Here is a 12,050-nt window from a genome sequence, read left to right on the forward strand (position 1 = left end):
CATACAATTGGCCTCAACCCATCGATCCATCGATTTTGGTGTCATAAGCAAACTTTCTGAGGGTACACTCTGCCCCATCATCCAGATCATTAATGAAGATGTTAAACACGACTGGATCTAATACTGACCCCTGGGGTACACTGCTAGTTACTGGCCTCCAACTTGACTTTGTGCCACTGAGCACTGCCCTTTGGGCTTGGCCATTCAGCCAGTTTTCAATCCACCTCACTGCCTGCTCATCCAGCCCATACATCAACAGCTTGTCTATGAGGATCTTAATGGGAGACAGTGTCAAGCACCTTACTGAAGTCCAGGTAGTCAATACCCACTGCTCTCCTTTTGTCTACCAGGCCAGTCATTTCACCATAGAAGGTTACCAACCTGGTCAAGCATGATATCCCCTTGGTGAATCCATGATGACGACACCTGATGACTTTCTTGTCCTTGTGAAATGTGCCTGGAAAATGGTTTCCAGGATTAGCTGCTCCATCACCTTCCAGGCTGACTAGCCTGTAGTTCCCTGTGTCCTCCTTCTTGCCTTTCTTGAACAAAGAGTGACATTTGCTTTCCTCCAGTCCTCAGGCACTTCTCCCAGTCACTCAAAGATTATTGAGAATGGCCTCACAATGACATCAGCAAGCTCCCCCAGCACTCGTGGATGCATCCCATCAGGGCCCATGGACTTATGTATGTCCAGTTTGCTTAAGTATTCCCTGCACCTGATCCTCTTCCACCAAGGGGATGTCTTCCTTGCTCCAGCCTTTCCCGCTGGTCTCTGGGACCTGGGATTCCCGGAGGCTGGCTCTTGCTAGTAAAGACTGAAGCAAAGAAGGCATTCAGTACTTCAGCCTTTTCCATGTCCTGTGTCATCAGGTTCCCTGCCTCATTCAGGATTGGGCTCACATTTTCCCTAGTCTTCCTTTTGTGATCTATGCATGATAGAAGCCCTTGTTGTTGCCTTTGATATCTCTTGCCAGATTCAAATCTCTACATGCTCAGACAACGTCTCTCTATTCTTCCCAAGTTACTTGTCCCTGCTTCCACCTTCTGTACGCTTCCTTTTTGTGTCTGAGTTTTGCCGGGAGCTCCTTGTTCATCCATGCAGGCCTCCTGGCATTTTTGCCTGACTTCCTATTCAGTGGAATAGACTGCTCTTGAGCTTGAAGGAGGTGATCCTTGAACATTAACCAGCTTTCTTGGGCCCCTCTTCCCAAATATAATATAAAATTATCAATTTTGCATGAGAAGAAAGTGGCAAAACCAGCCCTTTTATCTGAAAGTGTTGAAATTGGTCACACGGTCTCCGTTCATCTATCTTATAATAAATGGTTATGTCTAGGGTACTTCATACCAGTGCAGTGGTACAGGTTAGTGATACAGCTGGTGAATTCAAATTCCTAAGTATGTTGCTATTTGCAGAATTCTTAGGTCACATAAAATGATTTTAGTTTGTTTGCATACAAACAAGCTTTCAGTAGAAGTGAACTGTTTAATTAGACTACCAGATTACACAGAAAAAACCAAACTGAATCAAATACAAAAAACCTACAGGTAAACATTGATATTACTTTGACTGATAGAATACAACCTCTGTATCATTAGAACTTAACATTCTTCAATGGAATATTTCTTTGTAGAAGAATGGATCACAGAAAAATAAACTGTTTACTACTGCTGAGTAGTAAACCTAAATTGTATTGTAAGGAACTTCACAGAATATAACATTGTTTCTGACACTTAATCTGCAAACCCACAACAGGTCAGCACTGATCACACATTTCCTTAGCTGAATTAATGGCCAGAATATTTCTCTCAAAGATCAGCTCCTTTAATACAGGGTGTCATTTACTTAGTTGAAGGACGGAAACATAATTTACCTTACAAAACCCAAAGATTTCTAACTGCACAAGGACTAAACTTCATGGATTATTCCATACACACACGCACACACTCTCTGCCCATTCCACTTTCAGTGCATGTGAACTGCTGGTTCCTAAATACACAGTCTTACAGTCAGCAGTATCTTCTACACAGTCCTTGAAAAACCTGTAAGCCAGTGCAAGCCCACAGCAACTTAATTTCCCTTCCCAAAATTCAAGTAACACAGAAACACAAAGCAAGAGAACAGAAAACATTGCCTATATGCATCTTGATGAACTATACCTAGCACATACCATGCATGTAGTATGTATTACAATTGCCCTTTCTCTATTAAGAGATTGTCCACAGCTAGGCTCAACTTACCGTGATTCCCAAGCAGTTAACCAATCTGATGGAGACAGGAACTCAACCCCAATAGAACTGAAACTGCAATGTGATCTTTCCAAAATGCAAAATATGACCTAGAGGCTTCAGCAATGTCACATACCTTTAAGACCCTGTGTTTAGAGCCATGACTGACTGATTTACATAAATTCACATTTTTCAAAGATATTGCAGGAGGTGTAATAGCCCTACCAAAAAACTGAGCTCTACCTGAAACAGGAGGGACTACTTCCACCATCTCACACTGCCAGTGGTGTAACCACAGGCTTTGGGGGCAGATCATGGTGATCAGGTTGTTTAAAAATTGTAGCACTGCAGCCACTGCACAGAAGGGGTGTTTTCGGTGCACCAGCCGGGAATCGAACCCGGGTCACAAGAATGGGAATCTTGCATGATACCACTACACCACTGGTGCTGGTGCTTCACTGCAACCTCTAAATAATCAAATCACCCTAGGCTGCCCCAGGGTGCCAAGTGCTGCATAGTCAGTTACCGATTTAGTCCTTAAATATAAAGGATTCCTAGCCCTTTTATCAGCTGCTGAGACAAAAGAATCTTGTATAGATCTAAAAGATCTTGTTCCCTGTGAATTAAAACATTGGAGATGATCAAGATCTACTACAAGCATGCTAGGAAAAATATAGCCAAGAGTACACATGTGAATGGCCCAAATCTTCCCTAGATGATAATGATCAAAGATGATACAAGAAAGAGCAAGAGAGATTTTTTGGCTGAAGGAGGCAACATGAAAGCAGATGTACTCTGGTACTTCCAAGTCTAAGGCCATTTAGTTAGGAGCCATTTCATTAGATAGTAATAATAGTTCTATTCTTTAGACTTTCACAGGTCTGCCTCTGTCACATACACTGATTACACTTTCCTGCACACCAGTGAGGTTAGCAATGAGATAGAGACCAACAATATCAATGTGAGTAGTAACCAGGCTGTGACATAACCACGACTTACAAGAGTTATAACTGTAAGTGGATTACCAGTTACAGACAGACTGATGAAGGAGGTCAAGAAACTAATGCTATGAAGAATCAGTGGCAAATGATGAATTTGTGAAGGTACAGTATGTGATGCCGTGAGATCAAAGACCAAATACTTAGATGGGATCAGAAGTAATTACAATACTCCACCCAGCAAAGAGAGGTTCAAGGATATTCTGACTACCAGATGAAACTTCAGTTGTAAATCTGTCCCTGAACAAATCATTTCCATACACTTTTGGTAACGGTTTCTGGTTAGTTATTACAGTTTCTGTACTATAGTCTCTGGTAATACTGATTTGAACTATTCAGACCACAGTCACATTGCTTTCAAAACAGGAAGTTTTTCTGCAGATGGTCTTGTGACCTGATTCTGAAACAGGTCTCATTAATTATTGCGTCAGAGATAGATGACTTAATTTTGCAAATTCCACATGTAGAAACTTACAAATCACATACTTCATGACACATGTAGTTCTCCTAATGAAGCACTTTTAATATTTCCATATGCCCCATAACATCTTCATATGAACAACACTTACAATAGACTATGTAGGAAAAAGAATTATCTACCAGAAACAAATTACCTGAAGAAAGTAACACATATTCTAAAATACTGACAAAAGGTCATTGGGCAAGTAACTACTCACTTTCCCTAGGGAAGTTTTGAAGCAGCCAACTGCTTCCAGCTGACTGGAAACCCTACATCGTGGTTTAACCAGGCAGGCAGCCAAACACCACACAGCTGCTCGCTCACTCCCCCCACCCCCAGTGGGACGGGGAGACAATTGGAAGGGTAAGAGTGAAAAAAACCTCCTGGGTTGAGATAAAGACAGTTTAATAGAACAGAAAAGGAAGGGAAAATAATAATAATAATAATAATAGAATATACAAAATGAGTGATGCACAATGCAATTGCTCACCACCTGTGCTGACCCATAACCAAGTAGCGATCGCTACTTCCTGGAACACGCCTACCATTCATATACTGAGCATGATGTCACATGGTATGGAATACCCCGTTGGCCAGCTGGGCCAGCTGTCCAGGCTATGCTCCCTCCCATCCTCTTGTGCACTTGGCAGAGCATGGAAGCTGTCCTTGACTAGCAGATACTTTGCCACAACTAAAAACATCAGTGTGTTATCAACATTCTTCTCATACGAAATCCAAAACACAGCACTAGGAAGAAATTTAACTCTATCCCAGCCGAAACCAGGACACCCTAAAAAAAAATTAATCTGATTATTTCTTAAAAAGGGTGTAAGTATAGCTAGTCTTCTTTTTGGGAAGGTAGTGACTAAATGGCTTCACAAATTCCTTCCAAAATGTCTACAATTATAAAAAGACTTAAATATCAAAATACCAAAGCCAAAAGAGCAATTCATCTAAACAGTGCAGGGTAAGCAGATCTGTGCTGAAGCTGGAAAGAAATGAAAGGAACCAAACAATGACTGTTCCACTCCGATTTCCTATACCTTTCACATGGAGCAAAATTGTTTTGATGCATACAAGGCTACCCATGACTCTGGAGGTCAAAACACTTTAAGCATGGATGCAAGAGGAACATAAATATTCCAAGCAGAAAAGCCAGTGGACTACAGCTGAAAGAAGAACTGTGGTTCTTCGGTGCACGTGTTCCATACTCCACCCTAGGTACAGGTGTTGAAAATTTTATCACAGCTTCTGCAGCTTACTCAGGAACTCTGTCCCCATTTGAGAAGCATGCTAAGTTTTTGATTTTTCTCTCCCTAAGCTTTCATACATTCAGTAACTGTGCATAGCACATGGACCTGAGATTTTTTGATGTAATAGTATCTGTAAGATATACTCAGCCATTACGTATCAGGTCAAACGCACAGTTTTTCCTCAGCTTCTTTCATCCAAGATGCTTAACATACTATGAAGGAAAGGCAACACAGATGGGGGGTTGAATGTTCATACGGACAACAAATCCCGAAGTATTCCAGTAACTGGAACTTTTTTCCTCACCCAAATACTTGTTTGCATAAACTTTGTATTTCAGATCCTTCTAAGCTCAATCACAAATTACCTGGAGATAGGTCTTGGAATACTTTGGGAAAAAATTACTTCAGGATCATTTTGCCAAAGGCAACACTATTTCTGGATGCCTCTGCACAGCACTCAGTATCAGTGTGTGTGAGGATGTCCTCATCAATGCCATCAATATAATTTGAAGCACATTTCTGATTATAAAAAGCAAGCTCGCTTCAATAGTTTCAGAGAAGATATACTGCGAGAATATGATATCCATTTTAGAAAATATAAGAGGTAGAAGTGTTTCTCTCTCATATCAAGAAAAAACACAAGAACTTTTTGAAATTGCTTATTCTCTGTAAGAAGAGGTAAGGATTTTACATTTATTGACAGGAAGAAGTCTATATGCTGGATTAAGAAAACTTGTAAACCAACTGCCTGGTTCATGTAGTAAGGTAATTTGAGAAAAAAAACCACAGTATAAAGGGGATCAGCTAACAGAATATGGATGTCTCCCCCCCCCCCGCTTAAGAGAAACAGTACTCAGGAAGATTCAGTAGTGAACAAGTCAGAAATGGATTAAACTGTGTCCCCATAACAGTCATAAGCAATAAGTTTAAGTCTCTCTATAAAATGGGACCCTTAGTAACAGAAAACACCTTGCCTAATTTCTTTAGATCTGTGTGATGGAAAAGCAGAAAAGAGATTTCAGTGGGCTGGGGATGGGAAGAGACTACCACAAAATGAAAATAAAGGAGCTGACTAGCAACCAAAACCCCTTCAAATCTATTAAGAAAATTAATATTATAACAACATAAAAATCTTTGACCTTTCTGACCATTTAGTCCATGATGCTAAATACATATTAATAAAGAAATCAATTACTAAAAAATAGTAAGATCAAACTACTGAGAAGTAATGAGGAACAGGATGGTGAGAAAAAAACAGCCAACAGATGCTCCTCAAGTTCAATGCAAGTGTAAAAAGAGAGCTATGGTCTTGACAATGACAAGATATTGGTAACAAAAGTGTTTCAGACAGGTGGGGATAGTGACATGTTAATGACCAGTCCAATCTTACTTTGAGGATAATTCTGAGCAGCAGTGAAGTTCAGAATAGGTACAGAATCCCCTGGACAGGTTTACTGGGTCTGGCTCTGATGGAGTTAACTTTCTTTACAGCATCCTGCATGGTGCTGTGTTTTGGATTAGTGGCTAAAATAGTGCTGGTAACACACCAGTGTTTTGGCTATTGCTGAACAGTGTTTGCATTTTCTCTTTTGTCCACTCTGCCCTCCCAGTAAGTAGGCTGGGGGTGGACAAGAAGTTGGGAAGGGATACAGCAAGGACAGCTGACTTGAATTGGCCAGAGGGATATTCCATACCATTTAATGTCATGCTTAGCAATAAAACTGGGGTAGGGGAAGAAGGAGGTGGGGGTTTTTTGACTTCCAAGGTGGCCATTGCTCAGAGACTGGCTAGACATTGACGTGCTTGTGGAAGGAGGTGAGTGATTACTTTTGCATCCCTTGGGTGTTGTGGTTTCCCTCCCATACCCCTATTAAACTCTCTTTACCTCGACCCATGGTTTTTTTAGATGTTGCTCTTCCTGTTCCCTACCTCACCATGCTGGGGGTGGGGGCTAGGGGCTCAGGAGGCATGGAAGATAATGACATATTTGATCAGTGTGCTAGACTGAATTTTTAGCTTTTTAGCAGTTAATTGGTAGGTCTTGATAATGGCTGCTTTCAGCTTTTGCTGTCCGCTGCATTGTTTGTTTTGCCTGAGACACGTATGATAAAAGCAGTGGCCTTGAGCCTAGTCTGGCATTCGATCCATGCATTGCTGTCATCCCAGTACTCTGGAAACCATCTCTCCTTAGGCACTACCTTCCCTCTCCTTAGGCAACCTGCTGACCCTGAGTCCCCCGGGATCACCATAGAGATGCCAGCCTTAGTGTGGACCCCGACTTGGCACACTCCTAGGCTCAAGTGATCTGGCAGTCTCCACCTCCTGAGTAGCTCAGGTTATCTTTGGAGCAAGACGTCTAGTGATAACTATAGCAACCCAAGGCAAAAGGGTTACCTCGGCCAGACACAGACCTTGAAAATGGTAAAAGCCACCCCACAGCTTGATGTAACTTGTCAGCATCTTCAGTAAAATTAGAGAACATACAATGCTAGATGTCTCAATTCCAGGGATAGGTCGTTTCACGGGAAAGGAGAGAGAATACCATGTCTCTAGTTTGCTGATATATACCATTAATATTGTTATTATCCATCGTTATATGAATATGGTCACCAAGGATATGAGTTTTGGAGCACTGATCATCAAACTTTGTTCTTTGGGAGATAGTGTCCTGTGCTTTTGAGCTACGTAGCAGAGATACATCTTGTTAGGATCATCTTGGATGCCAAAGACATACACAGATGCTCCAAGGATTTTGTATCTTCTAACAATCTCGTTACAGTGTTAATTTTCATGTTTCCTCAAGTGGCACATGGAAAAGTGATCAATCTATGGATTTCATCTGCAAACTCTAACAGAAGGTATCACATATTCTGTCATCTGTTATGAGTCCATATGACTCCAATATGGCCCAAATAAGCTCCAGTATTTGCTTAGGATATAGGTGGGACAACTGATGGTTTACCAGCTATCCAGAGAACAAAAAAGAACTAGGAGAATTTGGACAAAGTGAAGAACCTCTTCTTTTAAAGCCTTAACAGCCATTTATCCAGATACAGATTGTACCTGTTACCCTTTACAACAACCTTGGTGGAGGCCTTGAAGGTGTGGGAACACCACATGACCGAATTGTTTTGAAAGTGGTCCTGACAGATTGAAAATCATGCACGCATGATTGCACTGTACAATCAGATATCTTTAAAAATACATGAAATTAGTGTACTGAAGTTTGAGAGACGAGAACCACTCCTACTCAAGGAATCTCCAATAAAAGCTAGAGTCACCATCTGAACTATCAGCTGCACATGAAGGTCTGAAACAGAGTAGCTTTTTTGTAGCTGCTATATTCTGAACCAAAGAGGACAATTTCTTCACTTTGTCCAGACCGGGAAATGGTTGTAGCTTTCAAAGTAAGAAAAGAAGTTTCTTTTTGCTAAAGTAGATTCTCATAAACAAGGGCTGAGAGAAGGGAGTGTACCAAACAGACGTAAAAATCTTCGCATTGTACCCAGGATCCAACTGTTTATGATAAGGTTTATCTATGTATGACTGAAGCAGTCAGTTTGAAAGAGACAGAAGAGAAAATTCACAATGTCCAGCTACACTTACAAAAACATTACTCTTGTTAAAGTATATGAGACAATGAAAGATACAGGTTGCTCTTCTTTTTATTGTTGAAATTCTACCTCTTCCTCTGAAAAGATATACAGGTAGTTGCAGGTGAAACATTATCTCTGCTAAACAAAACTGAAATGCTCAAGAAAACACTCTGAGAATAAAGATCACTTGGGATTAAGTAAAGGAATGTAACATTTCATCTGTTTATTTTTTGCATTATGAGATGATGCCCACCAAATGGTTAAATCTTCAAAGAAGACTGCATATCTCATGGTACAAACCATATGTTTACAGATCAGTGGAAGCAGTCAGTTAAACTTCCATAAGGACAGAAGAAAAATTATATCTAAAATCCATTCCCCAGGCTTCAGAAAAGTCATGCAGAAGACATTCTTATTTAGCCAATAAAGCTGCCTTAACTTCATTGAGGGAGTATATCTTCTTTTCAAAAGCATTATGTCATTTGAGACTCTCCTCTAAGTTACTACTGTAGGAACACTTTCCCTTCTTATTTAACATGACAGTCACCACAGAAGACAGGTTTGGGGGAGTTTAATGAAATTGGTACTTCATAGTGGGAACATAATACTTATGATCAAATCTTCATATCGTAGGGTTATTAGGTAACCAATCTAAAATAAGAATTGTTTTAAAGAAAGGTGAGATAAAGAAATTAAAATTGTTTAGACAAGCCAACACATATTCTCAGTTTACCACTGAAATCCTACCAAAACATAACTACGACACAAATACTTTAAAGAAAAGTACTAACAATTGGACACAAACGTAGAAGTTCAGTCAATAAAGATGAATTGGGGGTGGCTGAGCTTTGGGTTTTACCCACCTTGTAGAGGAAATGAGACTATTTAGACTGCGCATGCCCCTAAAATCTCAGGTGATGATGAGATGAATTTCTTGCACGTACTGCATATTCTAAATAGGAAAGATACACAACTACGCTTTCTAGGAATTGTTAGAAGACAATTCTCTATCTTCTTGCAGCCTAGTAGGAGGTGGACAGTCACTCACTTTTTAGTCCTATTGAAGTAAATGTCAGGACTCCGTTAGTATACAATTAATCAAAACAAGCACTCTGATTCTTAGACTAACGTGTTGATTTTAAGAATCACATTCTGATGGAATATAGCAATTAAATACAATACAGCAATTCTTCCCTAATACAAAGACCATACAGAAATCACAATGTACTCAGAAAGGAAAATGAAAAATAAAGCATAATTATATTGAGAATATTTGTGAGAGGCTACAAAAGGCTCAGAGTATCAGACTAATGATCTGACATGCAAAATATTTCCAATATAAAGCAAGAGATTAGTGGCAGATCAAAGAAGTTAAAGGTTTCTGAGCAGAACCAAACATCCTGCCTCTCTCATAGCACTTAATAGCAAGCTCCCCAAGAGAATTATAGTTATAGCCTTTGTTTAAAACACTCCTTATTCAGCCAAGAACTCCAAAAAGATAAAAGGGAATTTTCAAATAAAAAGCTCTACAAACAGCCCTCTTCCTTTGAGTTTGCACACATAAGAGGAATGCATGCAACTTGTAATTTTTAGGAGGGATCAGCAATTCCTTTCTCCCTTATGAACTAAATGATTCATGCTAGGTCAGTGGTCTTGAAAGTAGAATTGAGTGTAGGAGCTCTATAAAATACCATTCCAGAAAATCCTTCTAAGAGTTAAATTTTCATAAGAAAGTAATGTACAGAAATCTGGGATTGTATCAGGCTGACTAAGAATCCCATTTTTCCACTAAAGCAAGATTTAAAAGGTAATTCTTCTGAATTAATATTTTTCTTTAAAAAAATACTTAAAATTGAATTCTATATTCAGCCTCCACTCATTGTTTCCTGGGACTAGACTAAATAGCAGTCTGAAAAGATATTTCCCCTCCAAAGGATGTCTTCAGATCATCCTTTGAAGACATAAATAAACTGAGCTCCTGGAATCCTTCATTACTCTGAACTTGTCATAACCATTCTTTGGGTCTTGAATCTAAACCTTCATATGCATTTCTTGAACTCCTGAACATGTAAAAGGACAATAATCAGGACACACTCACAACAATACAAATTCTATATGAAATAGATAATGCTCAAAGGATTTCTCTTGTGAACTTGTCCATTCTTTCTAGGATGCCTGTAAAGTTTTACAGGCAAGATCTCTCTCCATTGTCTTACGTGCATGATGAAATAAAAGTTTTAATCCATCAAAAAAGATGTCAATGAAATAGAAAATAATAAATTTGTAAAGCTACAGCACTAATTCTAAAATGCCAATAAGTAGTTCCATCAACATCAGAACTAATGAAGCCTGGTTTCTTACCCATTTGTGTCCCATCACTGATTTACTTCGGTATGTAAGGTGTGAGCTCCAACTTGGAGCATTATTAATAGGAGCACATACCTCCTCCTCTCTTTCATCTTTTTATCTCCTCCCTTTTCCCACATCTTTTGTATGGAATTTTTGAGGTCTAATAAGGAATGTTTTCATGCTGACAGGATGTCTGTATTCAACTCAGTCATAAATTTCTACAAAACTTGTAAGAATCTAATTATTTTCAAGAACTAAAAATTGATTTTATTTGCTGTTACATTATAAATGCACTGAAAGAAAATATTATGTACAATATAGTTTAAAGTATAGCTATTTGGAATGAATAAACTGAGGAGCTACAAAAGATGTGTGCATAATGTCTTACAAGAATTGAAAGAAAATAAAGAAAACCAGTATTTCAGATTCTACGTTCATAACATTCTATTTTCATATATGAAAAAAATACAAATAAAATTTATAAAAGTTTTTGCTAAATGTTTTGGGGACTGAGGTTTCTGTTAACATACAGAGAATTTCAGAATCTTCCTTATTTTGTTTTATTTTAATTGTCAAAGAATGTATTTTTTCTTTTGCAGAATTTTTGTTATTTTCCTTTCAAGTGAAGGGCAAAAAAGTTAGATGATAAATTTCAGCCTAAAGTGATTTTTAATTATTGAAATGTTAAGACTTAAAATAAAAGCAAGGTTCACTTTTATGGGCATGCTTTCAGTGAAAAAATAACGCTTACTTCTTATATTTATGTTGCAGGCATTACCTATTTCCGAATTTTTGCAAAAAATCTTCATTTTCTCCCTCAAGTTCTTCATTTTCACATTTCAAAATGTCCAATGCTTCATTAATATTGAGAAGCTTTTGCTTTATATTCTGTAGATCACTTTCCCTGGTGGATTTCTAATGAACATTAAAACATTAAGACACATTTAGCATAAGTTGAAATTATTTCAGGCTGACACAGAAAATGCAAGTATGCAAGCATTTTTACTTCATTTCTATAAAAACAATAAAAAACTTACTAATTCTTCCATAGCTTTAATCACTTCAGAAGAAGCATCCGATATTTTTATGGTCTCATCTCCTTGGGCAGCTATTTTATTATTCAAATCTTCTATCTAGAAAATATTTTGTAAAGTAAGTAATA

General features: G+C 38.6%; 1 non-coding gene across 1 annotated transcript; it reads right to left on the reverse strand.

Annotated features, from left to right (window-relative positions):
- Positions 1–2,609: 2,609 nt before the first annotated feature.
- Positions 2,610–2,680, reverse strand: TRNAG-CCC. The gene has a single exon. It is a non-coding gene; the product is annotated as a tRNA-Gly (tRNA).
- Positions 2,681–12,050: the final 9,370 nt, after the last annotated feature.

This window comes from Fulmarus glacialis, unplaced genomic scaffold (genome assembly GCF_000690835.1).
Source record: "Fulmarus glacialis isolate BGI_N327 unplaced genomic scaffold, ASM69083v1 scaffold6135, whole genome shotgun sequence".
Taxonomy (NCBI): Eukaryota; Metazoa; Chordata; class Aves; order Procellariiformes; family Procellariidae; genus Fulmarus; species Fulmarus glacialis.